We start from the raw sequence: 20,362 nt of genomic DNA, 5'->3' as shown, positions 1-20,362 counted from the left end.
AGAATTATTTTTAAAAATTATAAATAGCTCCTCTTGAAGATTTTTCTGTGTTTGATATCGAGAGAAGGGCCTATGAACCTATATTGGTCGTGAGAGGCGACAAAACTAATCAGTGAACGGGTTTGTATTGTCGCAACTCCAGTTTGACGTGTCGCTGTCATATAACTTGAATATTGTTAAGTTTGGCATTCAACAAACAAACAAACAAACATGCAAGCAAGCAAACATCACGAAGATAATGGAAATCATCATCCTCTCGCGAAACAATTTGTATCCATTGCTTTGAAAGATGGAAATCTTAATAAAAATACATAAAGTCACTTTCTTCGTTTAGATTTGTCTAATCTTTGAAGACAAGAATCTTAGGATGAAATGGTAATGTGACTATCAAACTTTCAGTAGGACTTTTCACCTTTATTATTGCATTATTTGTTATCCCTACCTGCATCTTAGCGCTACGATGGTACGGTAGCTATTTTAAGACTGTTGAAAATACATGAATATAAATAGCTTAGAAAAAATAGAAACAAAGAGTTATTGTTCTCTGGCTTGATTGAACTAATATCCAGCCCCTCGCGAAATTCCAGAAAACATAATTTGTTGATCACCAAGTGGCGTTAATTCATACTGGATTGTTTTCTAAAACGGGAATAAATACGAGACTAATCATGTTTTCCGGAAGTACACCGTTTTTGTACTCTAGTTTAAATCATGCATATGAAAATTGATTACGGTTCTAGCACATGTACCGACGACTTCACCATCCGCCCCCTGAGTGGAATCTGCAACAACCTCGACAACCCAGGATGGGGAGCTCCTCTACAGGACCTGCGGAGACTCATCGATGCCGTTTACGATGATGGTATGTTTCTAAATGTAGATTTAGCATTGATAGACCCATACATGAAATCACACTAAATATTTTTTATTTACGACTTAATGTATACATGACACCTAATTTTTGTGAAACACAATTTCAAGATAAACTTAAAATATTTCAAAATATTGTTAAACCCATACATGGAATCACATTAAATAGTATGTATGAATAAATATACTGCATGCATAGGACATACTGTCTGTGAAACACAATTTCAAAATATTTCAAAATAAACTTCAAAGATTTCAAAACGTTTCAAAGCAACAACATCAACATAGTTCACCATGTTTAATAACACATACATGCATGAGGATCTCCATATACAACTGAAGGATTTGACTTTCAGCTACCGGTAAACCTCGGTCAAATGGTCTACCCAGTGCCAGAGCGGTTAGCGTTGCGTGTTTCCCCGACGACAGTGACAGCACCCTGGAGGCCTCGCTGAACCAGCTGGTCATGCAGTGGGGGCAGTTCATGGCTCACGAATATTCTGGAACACCCGGGACGAACCGTAAGAAAGTTCAGCATTATCGTTATCATTATCTTATTCTGTTTACAATACTATTCCCTCTATCATTATCTAATTCTGTTTACAATACTATTCCCTGTATCATTATCTAATTCTGTTTACAATACTATTCCCTGTATCATTATGTAATTCTGTTTACAATACTATTCCCTGTATCATTATCTAAGTCTGTTTACAATACTATTCCCTGTATCATTATCTAAGTCTGTTTACAATACTATTCCCTTTATCATTATCTAAGTCTGTTTACAATACTATTCCCTGTATCATTATCTAAGTCTGTTTACAATACTATTCCCTGTATCATTATCTAAGTCTGTTTACGACACTATTCCCTGTATCATTATCTAATTCTGTTTACAATACTATTCCCCGTATCATTATCTAAGTCTGTTTATAATACTATTCCCTGTATCATTATCTAAGTCTGTTTACAATACTATTCCCTGTATCATTATCTAAGTCTGTTTACAATACTATTCCCTGTATCATTATCTAAGTCTGTTTACAATACTATTCCCTGTATCATTATCTAAGTCTGTTTACGACACTATTCCCTGTATCATTATCTAATTCTGTTTACAACACTATTCCCTGCATCATTATCTAAGTCTGTTTATAATACTATTCCCTGTATCATTATCTAAGTCTGTTTACAATACTATTCCCTGTATCATTATCTAAGTCTGTTTACGACACTATTCCCTGTATCATTATCTAATTCTGTTTACAATGCTATTCCCTGTATCATTATCTTAGTCTGTTTACAATACTATTCCCTGTATTATTATCTAAGTCTGTTTACAATACTATTCCCTGTATCATTATCTAAGTCTGTTTACAATACTATTCCCTTTATCATTATCTAAGTCTGTTTACAATACTATTCCCTGTATCATTATCTAAGTCTGTTTACAATACTATTCCCTGTATCATTATCTAAGTCTGTTTACGACACTATTCCCTGTATCATTATCTAATTCTGTTTACAATACTATTCCCTGTATCATTATCTAATTCTGTCTACAACACTATTCCCTGTATCATTATCTAATTTTATCTACAGCACTATTCCCTTTATCATTATCTAATCCTGCCTACAACAGAATTCTGTTTATCATTATATAATTCTGTCTACAGCACTGTTCTCTTTATCTCTTTCTGTCTACAAATCTTTTCTCTATATGTCTTTCTATCTCCCTTACAATGTCTTTCAAATGTCTCTATGTTTTGTCTTTTGTTCACCAAAACAGTAGTCTCTTCAACCCGTTCTCTTTCTACCTGCAACAATGTTGTACTTCCGTGTACTTCAAGTAGTACTCTAGCTTGTTATCATGTTCTTATAAAATATCCCACACTCAAACTAACCAACGGGTCCGGGAGTTGCTACAACCATTTCATTGGCATGTCATTATCTGTTTACAGCGCACGGATGCTGTACAGGAATGGACAGCAGCGGAAAGCATCCCGACTATGACTCAGAGTGAGGCATTTCTATATATGCGACATTGGAGAATATACCCACTCACCATACAAAAATATTACCATTTTACTTGATAATAATATATTATATCCAGAATATGGATATAGAGAGTGAGTGAGTGAGTTAATATTTAGTGTCACATCGGCAATATTTCAGTCATATCGTGACGAGAATGATTTAGATTATATCACTATTAAAATCAATAAATTTTTAACGTAAAAACTGCCATCGAAGGACAGTACAACTACCAGAGTATCACAGCCCTTCATTTAAAACTAGTACGCTACATAAAGATATATCTCTATAGACAACAGTACAATACAAAAGTGGGCAACATAGATTACCAGCAACTGAAGGCTGATATCCATACTAGAGACCATTGGGACTTGCAGTACCTTTGCTACCTGCATGGACCCAAGACGGATTTATATCAACCCTTCAGCAGCTGTCAGATGTAGTCAAAAGTAATATGACAAAAATACTACATTAGAAAAATCTGTTGGATTTAAATTTTCTTTGAATGTTTCGGGACTTACGTACCCTCTCAGGAGGACAATAATTTTACAATACTTTAACCCCCCTTAGTATGAATGTAGAGTACAGGACACCTGTTTTAGCGTGACCTTATTCGTTCCCAAGAAAGATGTTTCTGAAAGGTTATACGCAATAAAGAAATAAAGATGTCGTCTCAGCATAGAAGGGAACAGTTTCATTGTCACCAAACTGTTTTCTATTTTCAGCGGAAATTGCTTCCCAATCCTTATCCCGTCCGGCGACAGGTACTTTAACGACTGCCTACCATTTAGCCGATCGCAATCCTCCCCACAAAGTAAGTATTACCTAGCAACCACTACAGGTGTTGCAAACAGTGTTGTACTAGAAGTCAGTCAATCTCTACAGGTGTTGTAGAAGAAGCCAGTTAACCACTACAGGTGTTGCAAACAGTGTTGTACTAGAAGTGAGTCAATCTCTACAGGTGTTGTAGAAGAAGCCAGTTAACCACTACAGGTGTTGCAAACAGTGTTGTACTAAAAGTCAGTCAATCTCTACAAGTGTTGTAAACAGTGTTGTACTAGAAGTCAGTCAATCTCTACATGTGTTGTAGAAGAAGCCAGTTAACCACTACAGGTGTTGTAAACAGTGTTGTACTAGAAGTCAGTCAAACTCTACAGGTGTTGTAAACAGTGTTGTACTAGTAGTAAGTCAATTTCTACAGGTGTTGTAAACAGTGTTGTCCTATAAGCCATTCAACCACTACATGTGTTGTAAACAATATTGTACTGGACCCCAATTAATCAACAATTACAGCTCTTGTACATAGTTTTTTACTAGAAGCCAGTAAACCACAACTTGTTGTAAACAGTGATATACTGCAGCCTTATCAATCAAATATCTGAGATGTATATCCACTCACCCGCTCGTCATGTCCCCAGATACATCACCTCGGGAACAGTTCAACATCCTCACCTCCTACATCGACGCCAGCACCGTCTACGGAGGCTCCGATGAGGAGTTGGAGGAACTGAGAACAAAATCAGGAGGTAAATATATCTTGGACACCAGTGATTATTGTATATATGTAAGGCGTTGAGACATCATTCATTTAGTTTTTAAGTAGTCACAAAACATTCCGAATACTGTATTATTTGTACCACATATGGTGGGCGTGTGGTGGGCGAACTGTCTAAGGCCCCAGGCTGGTGATCCAGCGAGCTTGAGGTGCCGGGATCGAGCCCGCATGTGACCGGGTGAAAACCTTGGAGTCAACTTTGTGCACAGACTCTAACAGTGTTGTCACAACCAACAGTGTACTGTACACAACACTGTGCACTTAAAAGAACCCACGTATCCGTTGGTAGATGACCAGACGGTGGCCACAAGAATACGCGCAAACGCCCAGTTGCGGGTACAGCAACATGCAGTAAACTTTTGACTACTTGTCCCAGTCCACCCAGCTATGAATGGCTACCTCGTAAGGGTGGGAATGCCACATCAACCCAGTGCGCCTAGTGGCTGCAAGAGTTGTATGATCCCCAGGGAGTTGAGACTGATCATACACTAAAAAGGAGACTTGACTCATCCCCAAAACTTCCGCCCTATCAGTTGTTTGAATACTCAGTATAAAATCTTCATAGGGTGTTTGACAAGTCTAGTGTCATCAAAGTTATCGTCTAACGACATAATTTATAGAGAGCAGAAGGGAGCGAGGAAGGGATGTTGGGGGTGCAAGGATCAACTTCCTGTACAGAAAATGATTTTGGAAGAGGCTAAAACATATCACCGCAACCTCTCCATGTGTTGGATTGACTACAAAAAACCATACGACTCTGTCCCTCATGAATGGATTCCGTAGTCTCTTCGTTGTATTGACCTCCCTGAACGTGTAAACGGGGTAGTCCCATAGATGACAAGGGCCAGCCGTAGGGCAGAGTTATCCAGCCAGTGGTGGGTTAAACACCCGCGATCAATTCTGCAACATGTTATAGTACATGTACATGTGTCACAGAATATAATATTTAAATACAACGTAATCTTTTAAACATTACATAAACATTAAATAAATACAGCTAAATATTTAAGGAACATTACATTAACATTAAATAAATACACATGTGACCAGTGACAGCTATCATAATTATTGAAAATAGCATTGTGGATAAAACTACCAAATTACACATAATTACCAGCTATGGGTTGAATCAAATGGCTGGTGCTTCATCAGAACGCCTTCACTAGTATATCTAAACACAATATTAAAGTTATAACTACTATGCAAAACACTAGTATAAAATACATCACAAGTGCAGTACAAATTGTTTTGCAGAAATACATCACCAAGATATTGGAAAATATTTTGTCTCAACATTCCATATATACTAGGCACATAAAGAAACTGTGCATACAAAAATTTAAAATCTAAATTTATCAAACCTGTGTAGACACATAAGGATTTAAACTCAGAGATTAGTGACATGTATCCATGCATGCATGCACGTGCCACGTTCCGTGACGTCAGTGGGTTCGTCCTTAAGACGTGCAATACGTTGTTGCACGTGCATTCCAGGAAAGAGAAACAGAGCAAATGAATGTCACACAATACTGTCACTTTGGAAAGCTCAACCCCTGCCCTTGCGATCGTTCAAAAAATTAAACGGCTATTGAAACGCATAGCATGCCAAGGCTCACGTCTGCACAACGTCATGAGGCCAATTGGGGCGGTCCGTGGGGGAATGTCTCAACGACAAGTGGCTGCACATTTCCACTGCCACCGGAACACCACTTCTGCACTGGTGAGACGCTACCAGAACACAAATGACGTCATCGATCGGCCACGTTCTAGACGTCCACGTGCAGCAACGCCAAGACAGGACAGATGGATAAGGGTGACCCATCTTCGCCACAGGTTTCAGACTGCAGTGATGACTGCCCGAACCATCCCAGGACTTCGCCGTATCCACCCCAACGCAGTTCGACAACGTTTACGTCATCACGGGATCAGACCACGACGTCCCGCCATACGGCCTATCCTGACACAACGTCATCGACAAGCTCGCCGAATGTGGTGCCGAAATCATGTCCGCAGACCCTTGATTTGGTGGAGAAATGTTGCTTTTACAGATGAGTCCAGGTTTAACATTTCCCATAGTGATGGACGTCAACGTGCCTATAGACGCGTGGGAGAACGTTATGCACAGGCCTGTGTCTTGGAGAGGAATCGCCTTGGTGGTGGTTCCGTGATGATTTGGGGTGGAATAACAGCACGCCAAAGAACTCCTCTGGTGATTGTTCAGGGCAACTTAACTGGTGTGGGCTACAGGGATCAGATTCTTCGACCTGTGGCAATTCCTTTTCTGCAACGTCATGGCCCTGGGTTAACATTCCAACAGGACAATGCCCGCCCTCATACGGCTCAACACCACAACGTTGACTTACTGCCTTGGCCTGCAACTTCACCGGATGTCTCCCCGATAGAGCATGTTTGGGACGAGATGGATCGACGTCTACGCCGTCTTCCTCATCCGCCAGATAACGTCCTTGACCTTGCAACAGAACTTGAGAGAATCTAGCGTGACATCCCACAAGCCTTCCTTGCACGTTTGATAGGCTCTATGCGTCGTCGATGCACTGCTGTTCTCAATGCCGATTGTGGACATACCCATTTTTTGAGCTTGTTACATGGTCGTTTGACCCCCTGTCCCGCTTGTGGACGTCATTGTGATTGACTTTTCAATTGAAATTCTCCCGACTTGTTATGGTCTCATGATCCCTCCATTAAAGTTTATATGTACCTTTGACATTGTTATCGTACTTATCAACTGGGATAATATTTTGACAATGCACAGTTTCTTTATGTGGCTCGTATACTTTAAACAATATTTTAAAATACCATAAACCAATTGAAATGTTTTGTATTTTTTATCCTTAATAAAATACATTATAATACATGAAACTAACCTTGAGTTTCTTCAAGACCAAAACATGTGTCCCTGGTGAAGTTGCCAGCCAGAATGCAAAATACTGAGCATCTTGCCTTGCATGAAAAGCATGAGCAGCAACTTACAGCCAATGAGAAGTTTCAAGGCTTCTTCATAAACTTAAGGCCAATCAGCACAGTTGGTATAAAATATGAACTGTGAACTATCCTTACATAGGTGGCAAGGCTCCAAATGAGTGGTCCTGAGGGTCACCACCTCATTATGAAATTAAAAATATTTTAAAGCTTATAATTAAAACCAAACACCAAAACAATGCCAAAATAAATACAGTATTTTGCACCCGGTTACAAACGAATACTTGATTTACTCAAGTCTTTAATGAGTTGCTGGTCAACTCAACTTGAAATGTACTTGCAAGGACAGGTGCGCGCGTGCAGACTTCTGAATGTATTCCTATCAGAAAGGGAATATTCCAGGGGGACTCCTTCAGTCCTTCGCTTTTTTATTTGTTTTTAAACCCTTTGAGCTTTCTTCTCAATATAGAGGAGGGTTACCATCCTCAGCACAGATCCCCAACACCGCTTACTCATCTCCGTTACATGGATGACATCGAGCTCCTTGCCAAATTAACGGAGATACCAGTTTGAAAGAACAGGTTCTCCTTGTCGAGTCCTTTTCTAACGATATTGGCATGACATTTGGACTCGAAAAATAGAATACTCTTCATCTCAAACGTGTCAAGGTAACTAATGGTGGATGGGTTAAGTTATTGAAATGCAAGTTCGAGAGAAGCTCCAGAATGCCTAAATTCAGGACAAACATCGGGCCGAGTATAAAACTCGCTTAAATAAAATCTGGAGCTCAGAGCTAAATGCTCGAAATAAGGTCAAAGCCACCAATACCTTTGCTGTGCCAGTCCTTTCCTATTCCTTTGGACTAGTTGATTGGACAAAACAGGACATCCATCCAGAGTCTTGACCGCCTGACCAGAAGGGTCATGTCTGATAACAGAGCCCACCACCCTCGTTCCTCTCTTAACCGTTTATATATGCCAATCAGATCTGGAGGTCGGGGTTTGATGGATGTGGATGCTCTGCATGATAGAATTTCATTGTGTTCTTTTGCACATATTTATATTTATCGGACGATCCTCTTGTGATGCATGTCAAGACTCATGATGAAACCAAGGAATTCAGCAGCTATATTAAGTGTGCCAAGGTTGTTGTACAGAATCTGAAATATTAGGTTGATTTTGTTGGTGGTGATGTTCTGCTGGATGGTACAGCGATGGGAGTAAACCAGGTGAAATGATTCATCAAGTCATTGCCTCGTTTGTTCATGCAGTGTATGGAACAGAATAGCAATCCAACCGACTCCTTCGCCTGGATGAAGTCGACAGATCTTAAGAGTGAAACAATGGGCTTTTATTCACTTACCACTCGCAATCGCCTAAATGTGATTCTGAAAGAAAATATTGACTTGAAATGTTGATTATGTAATGAATTTACAGAGACCGTCCAACACTTTGTCAGTGGATGCCCTTCCTTGGCACACTTCTTAAAAGACACGATGGCATGGCTCGTTCCTTCTACTATAGTCTTCGCCATGCCTGTGGCTTTGACTCTGAGGTCCATCCATCAATGGTACGACCCTGAACATATCCAGGGTGTCATGGAAAATGATGCTTTTAAGCTTCTTTGGAACAGCCCGTATACAGCCTCAGAAGAATTCCAGCCAACAAACCTGATCTTGTCCTTTTGATAACGGAATGACTTTATATATATCATTGAATTTTCTGTCCCTTTTGACAGCAACGTGATTGGCAAGATTCAGGAAAAGCAGGCTAAATGTGCAGACCTCGCCTTTGAAATGTCTCGCTTGCATTCCAAGTATACTGTCTTCAGGCTTCCCCTTGTTCTCGGTGCCCTTGGTTTGGTATAGGTATCTCATGATCCAAGAGTGCCCGGATCAAGAAAGTGCCCGGGGTCTCCACCGGGAGCAAAGCCCTGCTGACACTCTGGGTAATGCACAAGGCTGGGGAGTCTACGTATCCCCGTAATGTTCTTGGTGCGTTCGACTAGGCATTGCTTCCTTGGATAAGTCCCATTGGCTGTCTGGGCTGTGTGTAGAGGGGGCAAGGGCCCTGAGCTGATGATGAGCCTTAGCAGCCTGACTGTGCCAGGATCACCCGAACCCTCTTTGCTGCATTTTCATCTTAATCTATAAAAATAATAATAATAATAGCTGCAGTGTTGGGGAGTCTACATATCCCCGTAAAGTTCTTGGTGGGTTCGACAAGGCAGCGTTTCCTGGGGGAAGTCCCATTCGCTGTCTGGGCTGCGTGTAGAAGGGGCAAGGGCCCTGAGCTGATGATGAGCATGTGTGCCAGGATCATATATACATTCGGCTAAGAGTAGCTCGCTAAGCTTATTGCCCGTGCCGGCACAGAGCAAGTTTACCGTTTAGCGAGGTTTCACCTGTCTTCAAATTATCTGTCATCGGTATAGTATCAGGAGGCTGTGTGATTCATTCGGCTAAGAGTGGCTCGCTATGCTGGTTACCCGAGCCGACACAGAGCGAGGTTTCATCTGTCTTTACGTCATCTGTCTTCAGCGTGACAGTATGGTATCACGAAGGCTGTGTGACAGCCTTGATTGAATTCAGGGATGAATTCATCCTTCTTGTGATGCAACCGGGCATGCTCTTACCACAAAACTGTTACCATTCTTGCTAAAAAGTGTCTAGCATGTGTCTATTTGCCAAATTAGACGAAAACAATATGTGTGATTTCCTCCATTGACTTGTGTCTCACGCTGAGGTGTTTATAGATGAACAATTGACTTGCCTTTGCATGTGTGTGTGACGGATGTCACCGGTAAGGCTAGATATTCTCAGCTTTCAGCAAATGCCTGGTTTAATCACATGAATGTCTGGTCTTATCGCCATTTGATAGGGATTCGTAAACACAAGTTTATAGTTTAGTTGGGACCGTATAACGGACTCTGCTTTGAATAAGCAGATATTTCCTCTGGTTATGAGAACGATTTTGTTGCTGTAAATCCCCGAATGTTTTGTCATTATGTAGGTTTGTTGAAAACTACTTCTGGGGGAAACCGGCTCCCAACTTCCGAGAAGTCGTTTTGCCTACTGAGAAACGGGGATACTAAGTGCCCGATTGCAGGTAGGTTTCTTTTTCATATGATTCTCATATGATCAGTATGTATGGCAGTATAGATGTTTTTCATTATTTCGGTCTTTCATACCTATGGAGTAAAACATGCGCTTCTATAACAGTAACATAGACTTATTTTCCTGACATTAACAAAACCATTTTGGCAGGGTATCAGTGTCACGTATCTGTGCACTTACTTATGACACTATGAAATAAGTGATTCTCATACGACCAGACGGTAGTTATTGAAACAATCTGTGTCTTGACCGGTGACTAGTTGTCACAAATAGGCGTATTCCGGGATACATATATCAAACCAAAGCTGGAAAATGACTCGGTGCGGCGTTAAACAAACAAATAAACCCCAGCCAAACAATATTGTTTCAGGTGAGTTTCGGGTCAGTGTCTTCCCTGGTTTAACAGCCATGCATACACTGTGGGTTCAGCAGCACAATAGGCTTGCAACTGGTCTTGGTAAAGAGCACCCGGAATGGGACGATGAAATTATCTTCCAGGAAGCCCGCAGGATTGTCATTGCAGCCATACAGCGCATCGCCTACGAAGAATGGTTGCCTCTGATCCTAGGTGACGATTTCTACGATGCTTTTGACCTAGGCAGTACTTATGCCTATGATGCTTCTGTTAATCCTGGTCTCTACAACAGTTTTGCTACTGCTGCTAACAGATTTGGTCATTCGCTGATCCGCGCAACGTACAATGTCAAGGACTTCACCAATCTCAAGATACAGGATATGTTTATGGATGTATTCTATGCAAACAATGGAATCAAAGAAGTCTTCGAAGGGCTCTTGAAGGACAATAGTCAGAAGGCCGACGACAAGATTACTAATGGTGGGTCAGAAAGCAGATAGATAAAAATTGTAAGATGATGATATCTGATATTTCTATGTGATTTGGATGCTTTCTCTAGGATTTAGATGTGTTTATTGCACTAATATACTAAAACAACGCGACTCCCCACTGCTTGTCATAACATTGGATGATCGTGATGAAGACGAAAAGGACAAGCAAAATAGCGCCTTATGGTTACATTATAAAGTGTCCATTTTGAAAAAACTCCCCACATATACCATGACCTCCTCCTACGGACTGTCAGATTGTTTTAGGTTTTTAAATGTTTTTTCAGGAATATCCCCTGATTTCCTTGGATCTCACTTCCTTGCCCAATCCTTTCTATGACATATATAATCGGCCTCTAAAATGAGGTAGCAACATCGACAGGCTTCCTTGCTCATGGACATATTGTTTTGGCAGGTGTGTCCGATCATCTCTTTGAGCACGTCCATACAGCAAACGGGGCCAAAGACCTAGCGTCCTTCAACATTCAACGAGGCCGTGACCATGGCCTCCCATCCTACCAGGCCTTCAGGGACAAGGCGATCCAGTTCGCCTCCGACAATTCCATCTCAATCACAACACCAACCGTCCCTTCATGCGCTTCTTCAGTGTACTCGTAAGTCTTTCTCTTTTTCTTTTGTGAACAAATTAATTGTTTACATCATCGCACTTCACTGATTAAGCAGACTGAAAGACTGCTGTGTCAACCTTCGGGTTATCTCGAAGTTTAAGCTAGGTCCCATCACATTCCTACTGTATTCACAATTTTTCGCTTGTGTCGAGCTACGGATAACTCGAAGTTATTCCGTAGGTCCCTTCAATGTCGACACAGCAGTGTCTGGCTGTATTTGTCTTGCATTATTTATTCTGCCTTACATGTGAAACCCTGAATCCTCTTCTTCAGAGACGGTAGGGGTAGCCTTGTGGTTAAAGCGTTCGCTCGTCACGCCGGACACCTGGGTTCGATTCCTCTTATATAATAATATAATGTGTGAAACCCATATGTTGTGTCTGGAATTGCTGGAATATTAGCAAAGGCTAAGTCAAGTGAAGTCAAAAGAGTTTAATGTATACTGAGTCAAAAAAGAAACTTCACATTCTTTCTTCAGGGCACTATAAAAGAACAAGATGGGGTAAGATGGTTAAATTGTTATTATTTCATTGCTGAGATCTGTGTGATGTACTCGATACACTGACAGTGCCATAATCAGTTCCATTAGGCTACACCGCCGTTCCAAAACATGGGTATACAGAATGTCAAGTCACAAGAATACAAATGCGAAATTTCTCAGGTCAATATAGTGTATGGCCGCACCGCGCATTCACCACTGCCGAACACCATCTCCTCATCGACTGCCTGATGCTTGTGAACACGTGGTTGGGGATTCTGCGCCATTGCTCTTGCAAGGCAGCGCCAAGTTCCTGCAAATTCTGAGGTTGGTTCCTAAGACCACGAAGCCTTCTCCCAAGTGCACCCCAAACGTGCTCTATTGGATTACGGTCAGGGGACCTCGATGGCCAGTCCATGACGTTGATTCCAGCGTTTTGAAGGAAATTTCGTGTCAACATCGCGGTATGCAGCCGAGCATTATCATGCTGGAACTGTAGACCTGGGCCATGAGCCGCCAGGAAAAGAACGAGTTCAGGGGTGAGCACCTGGTCGCGGTAAGCAGCAGCTGTGAGGTTTCCACGGATGACCAGAAGTCGGGAACGGTTGTTCCCACAGAAAGCACCCCACACCATGCAACTTCCGCCCCCGAATCTGTCGACTTCCTGTACACAACATTGGGCATACAGTTCACGACGTCGTCTCCAGACTCTATGCCTGCCGTCCGCGAATCTGAGGGTAAACCTGGATTCATCGCTAAAGACGACTCGATTCCAGTCTCTCTGGGTCCATCGGAGGTGACGTTGGGCCCACAGCAGACGTTGACGTTGATGAAACGGCGTCAATATTGGCCCACGATATGGACGTCGAGCATAGAGATTGGCAGCCCGAAACCGATTTCGAATGGTCTGTGAGGACAGTCGACCTCTAAACATCTCAGCCCTGGTTCGTGTAGCCGGCAGAAATCTCTCACGTAGGTGACGTAGGACGATTTGACGGTCTTCTGCTCGTGACGTCACACGTGGACGACCCGACCTTGGGCGATCAGAAGTGGTGCCAGTTTGTTGTAGACGACCTCGCAAGTCATACACAGTACGACGGTTGCATCCCATTGCTCTTGCGACGTCAATAACTGATCTTCCCGCTTGCAACATGCCAACGGCACGTTCACGTTGCACATTTGACAATCGTGGCATTTCAAGTACCGTTAGAACTGTGGTTTAAAAGTGTTTTTTTCAATTCTTGAAGCCAATGCAAACACGTGCATATGAAGAAAACTTCGATGCGAAGATCACGTGATCGACTGCACGTGCAAAACCTGATTTGGCACTTACGTCATTTGCACGACGAATGGATGGGTTTGAGTGGGTTTTGCTAACGTTTTTCTAGAGTCGAAAGATAGGGATCCCATTTCGGATACATAAATGTATCATCAGAGAAAAATTATTCATTATTTTTCAAATTACATTTTGTGAAGTTTCTTTTTTTGACATCACTATATTTAAGGCCTCCGGCCCACATACAAATAAACATTTGTAAATAATATACAATACACAGGTTATATACAATACATATAATGGAGGGAACAAAATGAGAGGCTATTGTAAGATTTCGTTCTAGCGTTTTAAATTGTTTAACAGTTCATTTGTTAGTCTCATACAATGTTTGATGAATAATGACAGATTAAGAATATCATTATCATTTTGAGAAGACATTAAGGATGTAAAAGCTAGAGCAGGTGGTTTTGACAAAAACGGGTGTGGAATGTATTTGCTTCCTAGAATGGAGTAGGATGGACAAACTAGCATAAAGTGGATCTCATTCTCAACTGCGGATTTAGATAACGGACACATTCTCCTGTTCTTATCTATGGAAATTTTCCTGCCTTCGTTTATCATTAAATCTAACAAACCAAGTCTAAATTTGATATATTTGATATACTCTCCCAAAAAAGAAACGCATATAGGAATTTCAACTGTATTTTTAAGTTTATTTTGGAACATCTTGTAGGGTTTATGAGTCAATGAAATATAGCGAAATTGCACACTGGGAATGCAGACTTATCCGTCTTTGGCACCAACTCGAGGAAAGTCAGTTTGAGACGTCACATGGAGACGTGTGGTGGCGCTGAAGTCAATACCTCGTGTGACCACCGTGGGCATCCAGAACTGCACGGCATCACCTCGGCATCGAACGAATAAGTCTCAGAATCTCGTGTTGCCCAATCGCAGCCGACTTTGCCTGTAGTGCCTGTGCGAGTTGCTAAGTGTCTGGGGCTGAGGGTTACGGCGTCGCACCCGTCCGTCCAGGGCATCCCACAGATGTTCGATCGGGTTTAAGTCCGGTGATCTTGAGGGCCAGGGGAGCACATTGATGTTGTGGTTCTGGAGGAAGTCTCTAGTGTGACGTGCTGTGTGGGGCCTGGCATTGTCCTGTTGAAACAAATCCCTCTGGCGATCAATGATTGGAAGGAGGTGTGGGCGTAGGATTAGTACAGTACCGTTGAGCTGTCAGGTTGCCCTGGATCATCACCAAATCACTTCTCCTACGGCAGGTGATCCCTTCCCACATCATAACACTGTCCCGGCCGAATCTGTCCACCTGGGGAACGCAAGCGTCGGCGAAACGTTCACGTCGACGTCTGTACACCCGCATTCTTCCATGGCGTCGTTCCAATAGAAATCGTGATTCATCACTGAACCAGATTCTACGGCAATTCGGTAGGTTCCAGGCCTGAACGTTGGTGCACCATTGAACTCGATGTCGACGATGTTGTTGTCGAAGCACAGGGCCAAAATAAGGTCTTCTGGCACGTAAACCAGCCCCTCTCAATCTGTTCCTGACGGTCTGTGCAGAAAGCTTCCTCAATCCGGGTATTTGTCGAGCGGTACTGGTCGCCGTAGCTGTCGATGTCGTACTGGTCGATGTAGCGATCCTGCGCCGCAGTGGTCGCTCGAGGTCGCCCACTACCAGGGGCATCTGCTACCGCATTCTGCCGGCGATATCTCTCCCAGAGCCGTGAAATGGTGCTTTGGTGAACATTCATGCGTCGGACAACTGCACGTTGAGACTGGCCAGCTTCAAGCAAACCAATGGCGATATGAGGGTTGGCTTCACTTAGACGTGGCATTTTGCGTTCGTCAACAATATTCCAAATACAGTGAATAATCGACAGACAGCGATCAACCTTTTATACCCATCATTGCGACTATCTGATCCGAACTTTCACCTGCATTGCATGTGAATTGTGTATTCTGTGACACTACACGCCGAAATTGACAATCATGCTGTTAAATACGGGTATTTTACGGATGGTGAGCTTTGTTGTGATGTTTCAAAACATATACACCATAGAACTCATAAACAGAGCAAAACCTTTTGTAAAATGAATCTCGTTTTAATTCATTGCTACATGAAATTGCTATTTTCATGATGCGTTTCTCTTTTTTGGAGAGTATAGCTTGGTATTTAAAATTATATGAAAAGAGATTGATATTTCCAATGGTTTGGTTCATCCAAATAAACCAAAACCCATGAGAGAACAAAATGTTTCTTACATGGGTGCCCATGTATTTTTACCGATGTTGTCTAAATGTAAAAGCATATTATGAGCCAGCTTTGGAATTCTATTTTCATGCATATCAATAAGTTTTACCCAATATTTCAAGCATCTTATCATTTATATATAATGGATGTTTTCCACATTCGCCGTCAATCATACAGTTTGGTGTAGATAATCCAACGGATAAATATCTTTTATATGCTAAAAGGTGAAGTTTTTCTAAACAATCATATATTTGATAACCCCAAATATCAGATCCATATAACATTATTGGTTGTATTTGCGAATCAAAGAGTTTAAAAAATATTTTAGGTGAGGTAATTCCAATTTTATATGAAACAGACATAACGTTGAATAAGGCTTTCTTTGCTCTTGATACCAAATCTTCTATGCTTTTAGAAAGGTTCATTGTATTGGTAAACAAAAGACCAAGATATTTATAATGACTATTAGTCTTAAGATGTATCCCATTTAGTACCCACTTTTCATTTACGGATAACGACCTAACCCTTCTGAAAATGACAATATTTGATTTGTCGTAACTAACCGATAACTTCCATACTTTTGTGTAACTTCCCAAAATATTAAGTTGATTTTGTAATCCTGCAATAGTGTCTGAAACTAAAATGACATCATCAGCAAAAAGTAGCACTAGTATTTCAATCATATCCGGGAACATGTGTTTACCATGTTTTCCATTATTAGCAATATCGTAATACAAATTCATTTATGAAAAATGAAAATAACATTGGGCTTAAAATACATCCTTGTCTTAATCCGACTGGACAATCCAAATACTCTGGAAATTCATCATCACACCGCACACGCGATTTTATATTAGAATGCGTAGACTTCAAAACAGAATACATTTTCCCTCTTAATCCGGTCTTTAGCAGACAATACCATAATTTAGAACGATCGACAGAATCGAATGCTTTTTTAAAATCGACGAACGCTACATACAATATGTTTTCGGCGTGAAAGACATTTTTGAATTATTGCAAGTAATGTAAAAATGTGATCTGAAGTAGAATAATGTTTTCGAAAACCGGTCTGAGTTTCTGGAATTAAGTCCCGCACATTTGTCCAATTTGTTATTTTATTATTTAATACAGTTGTGAATATTTTGCCCAGTATACTCATAAGTGAAATGCCTCTATAGTTGTCAGGATCATCAAATTTCCCCTTCTTATGTAGAGGAACAATAACTGAAGAAGACCAGCTAGTTGGAAACATTCCGTTATCACATAGTCTATTGAAACATTTTATCAGAAATGGCATGATTACGAATTCCGAACATTTTATCATTTCTATGATGATATGATCAGGGCCCACCGACATCCCGTTTTTTAAATGGGATATAGCATTGGATATTTCATTTTCTGATATTGGACATTCTAGAATAAACTTATATACATCAATGTAATATTCTGATGGTGAACTAAGCATGTCCTTTAAAACCATAGTATTACTCACCCCTACACTCTTACTTTCAGAGACACAACCAAAATAGACCTATACCCAGGAGGTTTGAGCGAGACCCCTGTACCTGGTGGACTCGTTGGACCTACGTTTGCCTATATAATAGGACGACAATTTAGTGAAATGCGGTCCGCGGATCGATTCTGGTACGAAACGACCAACACAACTATTGGTTTCACATCAGGTAGGTCCGTCAGGTGTCTCTGATAAACGCTAAACTCGTCCTATACATAACATTTGAATATTCATACTGCTTCACAATTACCCACATATATGTTTTCAGCATGTTAAGAAATAGTTTTCAATCTTCAGTAACTTAGGTGGCTATATAGTCATATATACTGAGGGAAACAAATAAGGGTACACAAATTCAAGACAGTGTTCCTTTGTTTATTCTCAGATTTCCTCCCACAGTGCTATTCATTTCAGATGGTGTTGAAAACTAGAAAATATTTAAGGAATACTTGAATTTTCCTGTGTTCCTTTATTTGTTTCTCTCAGTATATATTCTGTGAATGTATGAAGGATTGTTTGCAATACCTATTTACAAGAATAATAATATCTGAACATAAAATTTCACTAAATCCTGTTCCCTATATGTCTTATTCAATGTATACGATATGCACCACTGTTCATTGTATTTCAATGAATCCTACTCTGTATAAGCCATTCAATGCACACGTTGTCGTACTGTTTTACAGATCAACTGAACGAAATCTCGAAATTAACACTGTCTCAAGTGATCTGTAACAACCTCGGTATTGACACTATCCAGACCGACGCCTTCAACATCGTAGACGCTGCGTAAGCGTTTATTATTATTCCCAGCATAATTGGTTTGCGTCGGTGATAACATTCACCATTGTGTTGTCCCGAATAGAAAATGTGGTGCATATGTTGCAACGTTTAAGGGCTACTTTTTGCCCCTTTTTAAGTGTGAATAACAGGTCTGGAGATGAAAACATATAAAACATATGACTGATATTGTACTAATCTATTTATAACTGGCTTTAAACATGCCTAGAAATATGTTGTTGTAAGATCCGACATACCCGCACGTACATAGTTATGTCTATGTGGGTGATGCCAGTGTTTGATGCTGATGACGAAGACCAAAATGTGGTTCATTTCAGGACTAACATCGAGGCCAGTTGCAGCAGCCTTGGTGACTTTGACTTCACCAAGTTTTAAGTGTCCAGAATCTCCAGTAGTGTATACTTCGGAGAAAATAAATCCATTTCCGCAGCAAATATTCGTCGTGTTATGAGGTTTTCAGCTCATGGTGCACATATTTGTGAGTGAGTGAGTGAGTGAGTGAGTGAGTGAGTGGGTTGGTGAGTGAGTGAGTGAGTGAGTGCCTGTCTGCCTGCGTGAGTGAGTGAGTGTGGTTTTATGCCACGTTGAGCAATATTTCAGCAATATCACAGCAGGGGGATTCACACTTTGTACCCATGAGGGGAATCGATCCCGGGTCGCTTTACCCACAAGGCTACCCGACCGCCCCTAATATTGCTGGACATGAGGTCGGGAGAAATAAGGTTATAACGGAGTGTCAAGATGATTGTACCCATGGGGGGAATCGAACCCGGGTCGCTTTAACCACAAGGCTACCCGACCGCCCCTAATATTGCTGGACATGAGGTCGGGAGGAATAAGGTTTTAACGGAGTGTCAAGATGATTGTACCCATGGGGGGAATCGAACCCGGGTCGCTTTACCCACAAGGCTACCCGACCGCCCCTAATATTGCTGGACATGAGGTCGGGAGAAATAAGGTTATAACGGAGTGTCAAGATGATTGTACCCATTGGGGGAATCGAACCCACCGCCCCTATATTGCTGGACATGAGGTCGGGAGAAATAAGGTTATAACGGAGTGTCAAGATGATTGTACCCATGAGGGGAATCGAACACAGCGCCCCTAATATTGCTGGACATGAGGTCGGGAGAAATAAGGTTATAACGGAGTGTCAAGATGATTGTACCCATGAGGGGAATCGAGCCCACCGCCCCTATATTGCTGGACATGAGGTCGGGAGAAATAAGGTTATAACGGAGTGTCAAGATGATTGTACCCATGAGGGTAATCGAGCCCACCGGCCCTAATATTGCTGGACATGAGGAGTGGAGAAATAAGGTTATAACGGAGTGTCAAGATGATTGTACCCATGAGGGAATCGAGCCCACCGCCCCTAATATTGCTGGACATGAGGTCGGGAGAAATAAGGTTATAACGGAGTGTCAAGATGATTGTACCCATGAGGGGAATCGAGCCAACCGCCCCTATATTGCTGGACATGAGGTCGGGAGAAATAAGGTTATAACGGAGTGTCAAGATGATTGTACCCACCCGGAGAATCGAACACACCGCCCTCTATATTGCTGGACATGAGGTCGGGAGAAATAAAGGTTATAACGGAGCGTCAAGATGATTGTACCCATGAGGAGAATCGAGCCAACCGCCCCTAATATTGCTGGACATGGAGGGTCGGGAGAAATAAGGTTATAACGGAGTGTCAAGATGATTGTACCCATGGGGGAATCGAGCCCACCGCCCCTAATATTGCTGGACATGAGGTCGGGGAAATAAGGTTATAACGTAGTGTCAAGATGATTGTACCCATGAGGGGAATCGAACCCACCGCCCCTATATTGCTGGACATGAGGTCGGGAGAAATAAGGTTATAACGTAGTGTCAAGATGATTGTACCCATTGGGGGAATCGAACCCACCGCCCCTATATTGCTGGACATGAGGTCGGGAGAAATAAGGTTATAACAGAGCTACAAGATGATTGTACCCATGAGGGGAATCGAACACACCGCCCCTAATATTGCTGGACATGAGGTCGGG

The 20,362-nt window shown here is 41.6% G+C and overlaps 1 long non-coding RNA gene across 1 annotated transcript; it reads left to right on the top strand.

Annotated features, from left to right (window-relative positions):
• The first annotated feature begins 3,727 nt into the window (after positions 1-3,727).
• On the top strand, positions 3,728-3,994 carry LOC124263195. Its single transcript, XR_006894791.1, has 2 exons — positions 3,728-3,836; positions 3,869-3,994. It is a non-coding gene; the product is annotated as an uncharacterized LOC124263195 (long non-coding RNA).
• The last annotated feature ends 16,368 nt before the right edge of the window (positions 3,995-20,362 follow it).

This window comes from Haliotis rubra, unplaced genomic scaffold (genome assembly GCF_003918875.1).
Source record: "Haliotis rubra isolate DU_JTF1 unplaced genomic scaffold, ASM391887v1 Scf10, whole genome shotgun sequence".
Taxonomy (NCBI): domain Eukaryota; kingdom Metazoa; phylum Mollusca; class Gastropoda; order Lepetellida; family Haliotidae; genus Haliotis; species Haliotis rubra.
The sequence above is the reverse complement of the archived record's forward strand: the minus strand, read 5'-3'. Positions and strand labels throughout refer to the sequence as shown.